At 55.0% G+C, this 12,527-nt stretch overlaps 13 non-coding genes across 13 annotated transcripts; all 13 read left to right on the top strand.

Annotated features, from left to right (window-relative positions):
- Nucleotides 1-515: 515 nt before the first annotated feature.
- Nucleotides 516-634, top strand: LOC126156023 (5S ribosomal RNA). The gene has a single exon (XR_007533440.1). It is a non-coding gene; the product is annotated as a 5S ribosomal RNA (ribosomal RNA).
- Nucleotides 635-1,482: 848 nt separating this feature from the next.
- On the top strand, nucleotides 1,483-1,601 carry LOC126155987 (5S ribosomal RNA). Its single transcript, XR_007533406.1, has one exon. It is a non-coding gene; the product is annotated as a 5S ribosomal RNA (ribosomal RNA).
- An 849-nt stretch (nucleotides 1,602-2,450) lies between these two features.
- Nucleotides 2,451-2,569, top strand: LOC126155916 (5S ribosomal RNA). The gene has a single exon (XR_007533340.1). It is a non-coding gene; the product is annotated as a 5S ribosomal RNA (ribosomal RNA).
- An 846-nt stretch (nucleotides 2,570-3,415) lies between these two features.
- On the top strand, nucleotides 3,416-3,534 carry LOC126156021 (5S ribosomal RNA). Its single transcript, XR_007533438.1, has one exon. It is a non-coding gene; the product is annotated as a 5S ribosomal RNA (ribosomal RNA).
- Nucleotides 3,535-4,402: 868 nt separating this feature from the next.
- Nucleotides 4,403-4,521, top strand: LOC126156029 (5S ribosomal RNA). The gene has a single exon (XR_007533445.1). It is a non-coding gene; the product is annotated as a 5S ribosomal RNA (ribosomal RNA).
- An 849-nt stretch (nucleotides 4,522-5,370) lies between these two features.
- On the top strand, nucleotides 5,371-5,489 carry LOC126155918 (5S ribosomal RNA). The gene has a single exon (XR_007533342.1). It is a non-coding gene; the product is annotated as a 5S ribosomal RNA (ribosomal RNA).
- An 851-nt stretch (nucleotides 5,490-6,340) lies between these two features.
- On the top strand, nucleotides 6,341-6,459 carry LOC126156020 (5S ribosomal RNA). The gene has a single exon (XR_007533437.1). It is a non-coding gene; the product is annotated as a 5S ribosomal RNA (ribosomal RNA).
- An 849-nt stretch (nucleotides 6,460-7,308) lies between these two features.
- Nucleotides 7,309-7,427, top strand: LOC126156019 (5S ribosomal RNA). The gene has a single exon (XR_007533436.1). It is a non-coding gene; the product is annotated as a 5S ribosomal RNA (ribosomal RNA).
- An 846-nt stretch (nucleotides 7,428-8,273) lies between these two features.
- Nucleotides 8,274-8,392, top strand: LOC126156018 (5S ribosomal RNA). Its single transcript, XR_007533435.1, has one exon. It is a non-coding gene; the product is annotated as a 5S ribosomal RNA (ribosomal RNA).
- Nucleotides 8,393-9,239: 847 nt separating this feature from the next.
- Nucleotides 9,240-9,358, top strand: LOC126156120 (5S ribosomal RNA). The gene has a single exon (XR_007533531.1). It is a non-coding gene; the product is annotated as a 5S ribosomal RNA (ribosomal RNA).
- Nucleotides 9,359-10,207: 849 nt separating this feature from the next.
- On the top strand, nucleotides 10,208-10,326 carry LOC126155974 (5S ribosomal RNA). Its single transcript, XR_007533394.1, has one exon. It is a non-coding gene; the product is annotated as a 5S ribosomal RNA (ribosomal RNA).
- Nucleotides 10,327-11,173: 847 nt separating this feature from the next.
- Nucleotides 11,174-11,292, top strand: LOC126155985 (5S ribosomal RNA). The gene has a single exon (XR_007533404.1). It is a non-coding gene; the product is annotated as a 5S ribosomal RNA (ribosomal RNA).
- An 846-nt stretch (nucleotides 11,293-12,138) lies between these two features.
- LOC126156124 (5S ribosomal RNA) lies at nucleotides 12,139-12,257 on the top strand. Its single transcript, XR_007533534.1, has one exon. It is a non-coding gene; the product is annotated as a 5S ribosomal RNA (ribosomal RNA).
- The last annotated feature ends 270 nt before the right edge of the window (nucleotides 12,258-12,527 follow it).

Here is a 12,527-nt window from a genome sequence, read left to right as displayed (position 1 = left end):
GCTGTCATATGGACCACGACCCGTGCGGCAGCGAGCGGCAGTCGAGCAAAGTCGGGACAAGTCGGGACGGGGACGGGTACAGGGATAGGAATGGTGCGAATGCACTGCAAACTACGCAGACACCTGGTGTGAGGCGAGGCGAGGCGAGGCGTGGCGAGGCGAGGAAGCCCACATCGCTACCAGTGGGCCCTCCAGCACGACACTGCCACACCCCGCACAGGCCCTCCGCTGAACACCAGGGACAAGATGCGTCCTCCGCTAGTGTCGAAGGCTGCACGCGCCCAGCGAATGACAGGGGGTGCAACGAGCAGCAGTGCGTCTAACACACGCGGCGGTGCGCCCGCCAATTCGGCCGTCACTCTGCTGGGACGCCGGGCGTGCCTCCCCGCGCCGTCCTCGAGGAACTGGCGGTTGCGGAAGGAAGCGCTTTCGTCAAATGCGGCCGAAAACTAACATTTTGTGTGTTGGGAGAAAAGCCGAACGCGAATTCTGCCGTGCTCCTACATTAGATGAGCGTCAACGGCCATACCATGATGAATACACCGGTTCTCGTCCGATCACCGAAGTTAAGCATCATCGGGCCCGGCTAGTACTTGGATGGGTGACCGCCTGGGAAACCCGGGTGCTGCTGGCTCCCTTCCTGTTTTTTTTTTTTGTTATGTCGCCAGCCCAATTTTCAAACTACCTTTCTGTTGTGACAAAGATGCTTCTTTAAGCCTTTTAAACTACTGTAATGGTACGAAAATGCAGTAATTAGTTTGAGGGAGAATGTGCTAACCAAGTTTGCCAAGAAGACTTTGAAAACGACAAAACAGTACGAATCGGCAGGTGATTTCTGAAATACGTCACCGCCTATTGTTGTGTAGGAGTGTAGAGTTCCAAATTTGATTTGTAACCACGAATTTATTCCTTAGTCGTCTCGTCTCGCTCGTCTCGTCTCGTCCCGCAGACGTTTGTCGTGCTTGCGCTGTCATATGGACCACGACCCGAGCGGCAGCGAGCGGCAGTCGAGCAAAGTCGGGACAAGTCGGGACGGGGACAGGGACAGGAATAGGAATGGTGCGAATGCACTGCAAACTTACGCAGACACCTGGTGTGAGGCGAGGCGAGGCGAGGCGAGGCGAGGCGAGGAAGCCCACATCGCTACCAGTGGGCCCTCCAGCACGACACTGCCACACCCCGCACAGGCCCTCTGCTGAACACCAGGGACAAGATGCGTCCTCCGCTAGTGTCGAAGGCTGCACGCGCCCAGCGAATGACAGGGGGTGCAACGAGCAGCAGTGCGTCTCACACACGCGGCGGTGCGCCCGCCAATTCGGCCGTCACTCTGCTGGGACGCCGGGCGCGCCTCCCCGCGCCGTCCTCGAGGAACTGGCGGTTGCGGAAGGAAGCGCTTTCGTCAAATGCGGCCGAAAACTAACATTTTGTGTGTTGGGAGAAAAGCCGAACGCGAATTCTGCCGTGCTCCTACATTAGATGAGCGCCAACGGCCATACCATTATGAATACACCGGTTCTCGTCCGATCACCGAAGTTAAGCATCATCGGGCCCGACTAGTACTTGGATGGGTGACCGCCTGGGAAACCCGGGTGCTGTTGGCTCCATTACTGTTTTTTTTTTTTTGTTATGTCGCCAGCCCAATTTTCAAACTACCTTTCTGTTGTGACAAAGATGCTTCCTTAAGCCTTTTAAACTACTGTAATGGAACGAAAATGCAGTAATTAACTCAGTTTGAGGGAGAATGTGCTAACCAAGTTTGCCAAGAAGACTTTGAAAACGACAAAACACTACGAATCGGCAGGTGATTTCTGAAATACGTCACCGCCTATTGTTGTGTAGGTGTGTTGAGTTCCAAATTTGATTTGTAACCACGAACTTATTCCTTAGTCGTCTCGTCTCGTCTCGTCTCGTCCCGCAGACGTTTGTCGTGCTTGCGCTGTCATATGGACCACGACCCGAGCGGCAGCGAGCGGCAGTCGAGCAAAGTCGGGACAAGTCGGGACGGGGACAGGGACAGGGATAGGAATGGTGCGAATGCACTGCAAACTACGCAGACACCTGGTGTGAGGCGAGGCGAGGCGAGGCGTGGCGAGGCGAGGAAGCCCACATCGCTACCAGTGGGCCCTCCAGCACGACACTGCCACACCCCGCACAGGCCCTCCGCTGAACACCAGGGACAAGATGCGTCCTCCGCTAGTGTCGAAGGCTGCACGCGCCCAGCGAATGACAGGGGGTGCAACGAGCAGCAGTGCGTCTCACACACGCGGCGGTGCGCCCGCCAATTCGGCCGTCACTCTGCTGGGACGCCGGGCGCGCCTCCCCGCGCCGTCCTCGAGGAACTGGCGGTTGCGGAAGGAAGCGCTTTCGTCAAATGCGGCCGAAAACTAACATTTTGTGTGTTGGGAGAAAAGCCGAACGCGAATTCTGCCGTGCTCCTACATTAGATGAGCGCCAACGGCCATACCATGATGAATACACCGGTTCTCGTCCGATCACCGAAGTTAAGCATCATCGGGCCCGGCTAGTACTTGGATGGGTGACCGCCTGGGAGACCCGGGTGCTGTTGGCTCCCTTACTGTTTTTTTTTTGTTATGTCGCCAGCCCAATTTTCAAACTACCTTTCTGTTGTGACAAAGATGCTTCCTTAAGCCTTTTGAACTACTGTAATGGAACGAAAATGCAGTAATTAACTCAGTTTGAGGGAGAATGTGCTAACCAAGTTTGCCAAGAAGACTTTGAAAACGACAAAACAGTACGAATCGGCAGGTGATTTCTGAAATACGTCACCGCCTATTGTTGTGTAGGTGTGTTGAGTTCCAAATTTGATTTGTAACCACGAACTTATTCCTTAGTCGTCTCGTCTCGTCTCGTCTCGTCCCGCAGACGTTTGTCGTGCTTGCGCTGTCATATGGACCACGACCCGAGCGGCAGCGAGCGGCAGTCGAGCAAAGTCGGGACAAGTCGGGACGGGGACAGGGACAGGGATAGGAATGGTGCGAATGCACTGCAAACTACGCAGACACCTGGTGTGAGGCGAGGCGAGGCGAGGCGTGGCGAGGCGAGGAAGCCCACATCGCTACCAGTGGGCCCTCCAGCACGACACTGCCACACCCCGCACAGGCCCTCCGCTGAACACCAGGGACAAGATGCGTCCTCCGCTAGTGTCGAAGGCTGCACGCGCCCAGCGAATGACAGGGGGTGCAACGAGCAGCAGTGCGTCTAACACACGCGGCGGTGCGCCCGCCAATTCGGCCGTCACTCTGCTGGGACGCCGGGCGTGCCTCCCCGCGCCGTCCTCGAGGAACGGGCGGTTGCGGAAGGAAGCGCTTTCGTCAAATGCGGCCGAAAACTAACATTTTGTGTGTTGGGAGAAAAGCCGAACGCGAATTCTGCCGTGCTCCTACATTAGATGAGCGTCAACGGCCATACCATGATGAATACACCGGTTCTCGTCCGATCACCGAAGTTAAGCATCATCGGGCCCGGCTAGTACTTGGATGGGTGACCGCCTGGGAAACCCGGGTGCTGCTGGCTCCCTTCCTGTTTTTTTTTTTGTTATGTCGCCAGCCCAATTTTCAAACTACCTTTCTGTTGTGACAAAGATGCTTCTTTAAGCCTTTTAAACTACTGTAATGGTACGAAAATGCAGTAATTAGTTTGAGGGAGAATGTGCTAACCAAGTTTGCCAAGAAGACTTTGAAAACGACAAAACAGTACGAATCGGCAGGTGATTTCTGAAATACGTCACCGCCTATTGTTGTGTAGGAGTGTAGAGTTCCAAATTTGATTTGTAACCACGAATTTATTCCTTAGTCGTCTCGTCTCGCTCGTCTCGTCTCGTCCCGCAGACGTTTGTCGTGCTTGCGCTGTCATATGGACCACGACCCGAGCGGCAGCGAGCGGCAGTCGAGCAAAGTCGGGACAAGTCGGGACGGGGACAGGACAAGTCGGGACGGGGACAGGGACAGGGATAGGAATGGTGCGAATGCACTGCAAACTTACGCAGACACCTGGTGTGAGGCGAGGCGAGGCGAGGCGAGGCGAGGCGAGGAAGCCCACATCGCTACCAGTGGGCCCTCCAGCACGACACTGCCACACCCCGCACAGGCCCTCTGCTGAACACCAGGGACAAGATGCGTCCTCCGCTAGTGTCGAAGGCTGCACGCGCCCAGCGAATGACAGGGGGTGCAACGAGCAGCAGTGCGTCTCACACACGCGGCGGTGCGCCCGCCAATTCGGCCGTCACTCTGCTGGGACGCCGGGCGCGCCTCCCCGCGCCGTCCTCGAGGAACTGGCGGTTGCGGAAGGAAGCGCTTTCGTCAAATGCGGCCGAAAACTAACATTTTGTGTGTTGGGAGAAAAGCCGAACGCGAATTCTGCCGTGCTCCTACATTAGATGAGCGCCAACGGCCATACCATTATGAATACACCGGTTCTCGTCCGATCACCGAAGTTAAGCATCATCGGGCCCGACTAGTACTTGGATGGGGGACCGCCTGGGAAACCCGGGTGCTGTTGGCTCCCTTACTGTTTTTTTTTTTTTGTTATGTCGCCAGCCCAATTTTCAAACTACCTTTCTGTTGTGACAAAGATGCTTCCTTAAGCCTTTTAAACTACTGTAATGGAACGAAAATGCAGTAATTAACTCAGTTTGAGGGAGAATGTGCTAACCAAGTTTGCCAAGAAGACTTTGAAAACGACAAAACACTACGAATCGGCAGGTGATTTCTGAAATACGTCACCGCCTATTGTTGTGTAGGTGTGTTGAGTTCCAAATTTGATTTGTAACCACGAACTTATTCCTTAGTCGTCTCGTCTCGTCTCGTCTCGTCCCGCAGACGTTTGTCGTGCTTGCGCTGTCATATGGACCACGACCCGAGCGGCAGCGAGCGGCAGTCGAGCAAAGTCGGGACAAGTCGGGACGGGGACAGGGACAGGGATAGGAATGGTGCGAATGCACTGCAAACTACGCAGACACCTGGTGTGAGGCGAGGCGAGGCGAGGCGTGGCGAGGCGAGGAAGCCCACATCGCTACCAGTGGGCCCTCCAGCACGACACTGCCACACCCCGCACAGGCCCTCCGCTGAACACCAGGGACAAGATGCGTCCTCCGCTAGTGTCGAAGGCTGCACGCGCCCAGCGAATGACAGGGGGTGCAACGAGCAGCAGTGCGTCTCACACACGCGGCGGTGCGCCCGCCAATTCGGCCGTCACTCTGCTGGGACGCCGGGCGCGCCTCCCCGCGCCGTCCTCGAGGAACTGGCGGTTGCGGAAGGAAGCGCTTTCGTCAAATGCGGCCGAAAACTAACATTTTGTGTGTTGGGAGAAAAGCCGAACGCGAATTCTGCCGTGCTCCTACATTAGATGAGCGCCAACGGCCATACCATGATGAATACACCGGTTCTCGTCCGATCACCGAAGTTAAGCATCATCGGGCCCGGCTAGTACTTGGAAGGGTGACCGCCTGGGAAACCCGGGTGCTGTTGGCTCCCTTACTGTTTTTTTTTTTTTTTGTTATGTCGCCAGCCCAATTTTCAAACTACCTTTCTGTTGTGACAAAGATGCTTCCTTAAGCCTTTTAAATTACTGTAATGGAACGAAAATGCAGTAATTAACTCAGTTTGAGGGAGAATGTGCTAACCAAGTTTGCCAAGAAGACTTTGAAAACGACAAAACAGTACGAATCGGCAGGTGATTTCTGAAATACGTCACCGCCTATTGTTGTGTAGGTGTGTTGAGTTCCAAATTTGATTTGTAACCACGAACTTATTCCTTAGTCGTCTCGTCTCGTCTCGTCTCGTCCCGCAGACGTTTGTCGTGCTTGCGCTGTCATATGGACCACGACCCGAGCGGCAGCGAGCGGCAGTCGAGCAAAGTCGGGACAAGTCGGGACGGGGACAGGGACAGGGATAGGAATGGTGCGAATGCACTGCAAACTACGCAGACACCTGGTGTGAGGCGAGGCGAGGCGAGGCGTGGCGAGGCGAGGAAGCCCACATCGCTACCAGTGGGCCCTCCAGCACGACACTGCCACACCCCGCACAGGCCCTCCGCTGAACACCAGGGACAAGATGCGTCCTCCGCTAGTGTCGAAGGCTGCACGCGCCCAGCGAATGACAGGGGGTGCAACGAGCAGCAGTGCGTCTAACACACGCGGCGGTGCGCCCGCCAATTCGGCCGTCACTCTGCTGGGACGCCGGGCGTGCCTCCCCGCGCCGTCCTCGAGGAACTGGCGGTTGCGGAAGGAAGCGCTTTCGTCAAATGCGGCCGAAAACTAACATTTTGTGTGTTGGGAGAAAAGCCGAACGCGAATTCTGCCGTGCTCCTACATTAGATGAGCGTCAACGGCCATACCATGATGAATACACCGGTTCTCGTCCGATCACCGAAGTTAAGCATCATCGGGCCCGGCTAGTACTTGGATGGGTGACCGCCTGGGAAACCCGGGTGCTGCTGGCTCCCTTCCTGTTTTTTTTTTTTTGTTATGTCGCCAGCCCAATTTTCAAACTACCTTTCTGTTGTGACAAAGATGCTTCTTTAAGCCTTTTAAACTACTGTAATGGTACGAAAATGCAGTAATTAGTTTGAGGGAGAATGTGCTAACCAAGTTTGCCAAGAAGACTTTGAAAACGACAAAACAGTACGAATCGGCAGGTGATTTCTGAAATACGTCACCGCCTATTGTTGTGTAGGAGTGTAGAGTTCCAAATTTGATTTGTAACCACGAATTTATTCCTTAGTCGTCTCGTCTCGCTCGTCTCGTCTCGTCCCGCAGACGTTTGTCGTGCTTGCGCTGTCATATGGACCACGACCCGAGCGGCAGCGAGCGGCAGTCGAGCAAAGTCGGGACAAGTCGGGACGGGGACAGGGACAGGGATAGGAATGGTGCGAATGCACTGCAAACTTACGCAGACACCTGGTGTGAGGCGAGGCGAGGCGTGGCGAGGCGAGGCGAGGAAGCCCACATCGCTACCAGTGGGCCCTCCAGCACGACACTGCCACACCCCGCACAGGCCCTCTGCTGAACACCAGGGACAAGATGCGTCCTCCGCTAGTGTCGAAGGCTGCACGCGCCCAGCGAATGACAGGGGGTGCAACGAGCAGCAGTGCGTCTCACACACGCGGCGGTGCGCCCGCCAATTCGGCCGTCACTCTGCTGGGACGCCGGGCGCGCCTCCCCGCGCCGTCCTCGAGGAACTGGCGGTTGCGGAAGGAAGCGCTTTCGTCAAATGCGGCCGAAAACTAACATTTTGTGTGTTGGGAGAAAAGCCGAACGCGAATTCTGCCGTGCTCCTACATTAGATGAGCGTCAACGGCCATACCATGATGAATACACCGGTTCTCGTCCGATCACCGAAGTTAAGCATCATCGGGCCCGGCTAGTACTTGGATGGGTGACCGCCTGGGAAACCCGGGTGCTGCTGGCTCCCTTCCTGTTTTTTTTTTTGTTATGTCGCCAGCCCAATTTTCAAACTACCTTTCTGTTGTGACAAAGATGCTTCTTTAAGCCTTTTAAACTACTGTAATGGTACGAAAATGCAGTAATTAGTTTGAGGGAGAATGTGCTAACCAAGTTTGCCAAGAAGACTTTGAAAACGACAAAACAGTACGAATCGGCAGGTGATTTCTGAAATACGTCACCGCCTATTGTTGTGTAGGAGTGTAGAGTTCCAAATTTGATTAGTAACCACGAATTTATTCCTTAGTCGTCTCGTCTCGCTCGTCTCGTCTCGTACCGCAGACGTTTGTCGTGCTTGCGCTGTCATATGGACCACGACCCGTGCGGCAGCGAGCGGCAGTCGAGCAAAGTCGGGACAAGTCGGGACGGGGACGGGGACAGGGATAGGAATGGTGCGAATGCACTGCAAACTACGCAGACACCTGGTGTGAGGCGAGGCGAGGCGAGGCGTGGCGAGGCGAGGAAGCCCACATCGCTACCAGTGGGCCCTCCAGCACGACACTGCCACACCCCGCACAGGCCCTCCGCTGAACACCAGGGACAAGATGCGTCCTCCGCTAGTGTCGAAGGCTGCACGCGCCCAGCGAATGACAGGGGGTGCAACGAGCAGCAGTGCGTCTAACACACGCGGCGGTGCGCCCGCCAATTCGGCCGTCACTCTGCTGGGACGCCGGGCGTGCCTCCCCGCGCCGTCCTCGAGGAACTGGCGGTTGCGGAAGGAAGCGCTTTCGTCAAATGCGGCCGAAAACTAACATTTTGTGTGTTGGGAGAAAAGCCGAACGCGAATTCTGCCGTGCTCCTACATTAGATGAGCGTCAACGGCCATACCATGATGAATACACCGGTTCTCGTCCGATCACCGAAGTTAAGCATCATCGGGCCCGGCTAGTACTTGGATGGGTGACCGCCTGGGAAACCCGGGTGCTGCTGGCTCCCTTCCTGTTTTTTTTTTTGTTATGTCGCCAGCCCAATTTTCAAACTACCTTTCTGTTGTGACAAAGATGCTTCTTTAAGCCTTTTAAACTACTGTAATGGTACGAAAATGCAGTAATTAGTTTGAGGGAGAATGTGCTAACCAAGTTTGCCAAGAAGACTTTGAAAACGACAAAACAGTACGAATCGGCAGGTGATTTCTGAAATACGTCACCGCCTATTGTTGTGTAGGAGTGTAGAGTTCCAAATTTGATTAGTAACCACGAATTTATTCCTTAGTCGTCTCGTCTCGCTCGTCTCGTCTCGTACCGCAGACGTTTGTCGTGCTTGCGCTGTCATATGGACCACGACCCGAGCGGCAGCGAGCGGCAGTCGAGCAAAGTCGGGACAAGTCGGGACGGGGACAGGGACAGGAATAGGAATGGTGCGAATGCACTGCAAACTTACGCAGACACCTGGTGTGAGGCGAGGCGAGGCGAGGCGAGGCGAGGCGAGGAAGCCCACATCGCTACCAGTGGGCCCTCCAGCACGACACTGCCACACCCCGCACAGGCCCTCTGCTGAACACCAGGGACAAGATGCGTCCTCCGCTAGTGTCGAAGGCTGCACGCGCCCAGCGAATGACAGGGGGTGCAACGAGCAGCAGTGCGTCTCACACACGCGGCGGTGCGCCCGCCAATTCGGCCGTCACTCTGCTGGGACGCCGGGCGCGCCTCCCCGCGCCGTCCTCGAGGAACTGGCGGTTGCGGAAGGAAGCGCTTTCGTCAAATGCGGCCGAAAACTAACATTTTGTGTGTTGGGAGAAAAGCCGAACGCGAATTCTGCCGTGCTCCTACATTAGATGAGCGCCAACGGCCATACCATTATGAATACACCGGTTCTCGTCCGATCACCGAAGTTAAGCATCATCGGGCCCGACTAGTACTTGGATTGGTGACTGCCTGGGAAACCCGGGTGCTGTTGGCTCCCTTACTGTTTTTTTTTTTTTGTTATGTCGCCAGCCCAATTTTCAAACTACCTTTCTGTTGTGACAAAGATGCTTCCTTAAGCCTTTTAAACTACTGTAATGGAACGAAAATGCAGTAATTAACTCAGTTTGAGGGAGAATGTGCTAACCAAGTTTGCCAAGAAGACTTTGAAAACGACAAAACACTACGAATCGGCAGGTGATTTCTGAAATACGTCACCGCCTATTGTTGTGTAGGTGTGTTGAGTTCCAAATTTGATTTGTAACCACGAACTTATTCCTTAGTCGTCTCGTCTCGTCTCGTCTCGTCCCGCAGACGTTTGTCGTGCTTGCGCTGTCATATGGACCACGACCCGAGCGGCAGCGAGCGGCAGTCGAGCAAAGTCGGGACAAGTCGGGACGGGGACAGGGACAGGGATAGGAATGGTGCGAATGCACTGCAAACTACGCAGACACCTGGTGTGAGGCGAGGCGAGGCGAGGCGTGGCGAGGCGAGGAAGCCCACATCGCTACCAGTGGGCCCTCCAGCACGACACTGCCACACCCCGCACAGGCCCTCCGCTGAACACCAGGGACAAGATGCGTCCTCCGCTAGTGTCGAAGGCTGCACGCGCCCAGCGAATGACAGGGGGTGCAACGAGCAGCAGTGCGTCTCACACACGCGGCGGTGCGCCCGCCAATTCGGCCGTCACTCTGCTGGGACGCCGGGCGCGCCTCCCCGCGCCGTCCTCGAGGAACTGGCGGTTGCGGAAGGAAGCGCTTTCGTCAAATGCGGCCGAAAACTAACATTTTGTGTGTTGGGAGAAAAGCCGAACGCGAATTCTGCCGTGCTCCTACATTAGATGAGCGCCAACGGCCATACCATGATGAATACACCGGTTCTCGTCCGATCACCGAAGTTAAGCATCATCGGGCCCGGCTAGTACTTGGATGGGTGACCGCCTGGGAAACCCGGGTGCTGTTGGCTCCCTTACTGTTTTTTTTTTGTTATGTCGCCAGCCCAATTTTCAAACTACCTTTCTGTTGTGACAAAGATGCTTCCTTAAGCCTTTTAAACTACTGTAATGGAACGAAAATGCAGTAATTAACTCAGTTTGAGGGAGAATGTGCTAACCAAGTTTGCCAAGAAGACTTTGAAAACGACAAAACAGTACGAATCGGCAGGTGATTTCTGAAATACGTCACCGCCTATTGTTGTGTAGGTGTGTTGAGTTCCAAATTTGATTTGTAACCACGAACTTATTCCTTAGTCGTCTCGTCTCGTCTCGTCTCGTCCCGCAGACGTTTGTCGTGCTTGCGCTGTCATATGGACCACGACCCGAGCGGCAGCGAGCGGCAGTCGAGCAAAGTCGGGACAAGTCGGGACGGGGACAGGGACAGGGATAGGAATGGTGCGAATGCACTGCAAACTTACGCAGACACCTGGTGTGAGGCGAGGCGAGGCGAGGCGAGGCGAGGCGAGGAAGCCCACATCGCTACCAGTGGGCCCTCCAGCACGACACTGCCACACCCCGCACAGGCCCTCTGCTGAACACCAGGGACAAGATGCGTCCTCCGCTAGTGTCGAAGGCTGCACGCGCCCAGCGAATGACAGGGGGTGCAACGAGCAGCAGTGCGTCTCACACACGCGGCGGTGCGCCCGCCAATTCGGCCGTCACTCTGCTGGGACGCCGGGCGCGCCTCCCCGCGCCGTCCTCGAGGAACTGGCGGTTGCGGAAGGAAGCGCTTTCGTCAAATGCGGCCGAAAACTAACATTTTGTGTGTTGGGAGAAAAGCCGAACGCGAATTCTGCCGTGCTCCTACATTAGATGAGCGCCAACGGCCATACCATTATGAATACACCGGTTCTCGTCCGATCACCGAAGTTAAGCATCATCGGGCCCGACTAGTACTTGGATGGGTGACCGCCTGGGAAACCCGGGTGCTGTTGGCTCCCTTACTGTTTTTTTTTTGTTATGTCGCCAGCCCAATTTTCAAACTACCTTTCTGTTGTGACAAAGATGCTTCCTTAAGCCTTTTAAACTACTGTAATGGAACGAAAATGCAGTAATTAACTCAGTTTGAGGGAGAATGTGCTAACCAAGTTTGCCAAGAAGACTTTGAAAACGACAAAACAGTACGAATCGGCAGGTGATTTCTGAAATACGTCACCGCCTATTGTTGTGTAGGTGTGTTGAGTTCCAAATTTGATTTGTAACCACGAACTTATTCCTTAGTCGTCTCGTCTCGTCTCGTCTCGTCCCGCAGACGTTTGTCGTGCTTGCGCTGTCATATGGACCACGACCCGAGCGGCAGCGAGCGGCAGTCGAGCAAAGTCGGGACAAGTCGGGACGGGGACAGGGACAGGGATAGGAATGGTGCGAATGCACTGCAAACTACGCAGACACCTGGTGTGAGGCGAGGCGAGGCGAGGCGTGGCGAGGCGAGGAAGCCCACATCGCTACCAGTGGGCCCTCCAGCACGACACTGCCACACCCCGCACAGGCCCTCCGCTGAACACCAGGGACAAGATGCGTCCTCCGCTAGTGTCGAAGGCTGCACGCGCCCAGCGAATGACAGGGGGTGCAACGAGCAGCAGTGCGTCTAACACACGCGGCGGTGCGCCCGCCAATTCGGCCGTCACTCTGCTGGGACGCCGGGCGTGCCTCCCCGCGCCGTCCTCGAGGAACTGGCGGTTGCGGAAGGAAGCGCTTTCGTCAAATGCGGCCGAAAACTAACATTTTGTGTGTTGGGAGAAAAGCCGAACGCGAATTCTGCCGTGCTCCTACATTAGATGAGCGTCAACGGCCATACCATGATGAATACACCGGTTCTCGTCCGATCACCGAAGTTAAGCATCATCGGGCACGGCTAGTACTTGGATGGGTGACCGCCTGGGAAACCCGGGTGCTGCTGGCTCCCTTCCTGTTTTTTTTTTTTGTTATGTCGCCAGCCCAATTTTCAAACTACCTTTCTGTTGTGACAAAGATGCTTCTTTAAGCCTTTTAAACTACTGTAATGGTACGAAAATGCAGTAATTAGTTTGAGGGAGAATGTGCTAACCAAGTTTGCCAAGAAGACTTTGAAAACGACAAAACAGTACGAATCGGCAGGTGATTTCTGAAATACGTCACCGCCTATTGTTGTGTAGGAGTGTAGAGTTCCAAATTTGATTTGTAACCACGAATT

This window comes from Schistocerca cancellata, unplaced genomic scaffold, assembly GCF_023864275.1.
Source record: "Schistocerca cancellata isolate TAMUIC-IGC-003103 unplaced genomic scaffold, iqSchCanc2.1 HiC_scaffold_1102, whole genome shotgun sequence".
Classification (NCBI taxonomy): Eukaryota; Metazoa; Arthropoda; class Insecta; order Orthoptera; family Acrididae; genus Schistocerca; species Schistocerca cancellata.
The sequence above is the reverse complement of the archived record's forward strand: the minus strand, read 5'-3'. Positions and strand labels throughout refer to the sequence as shown.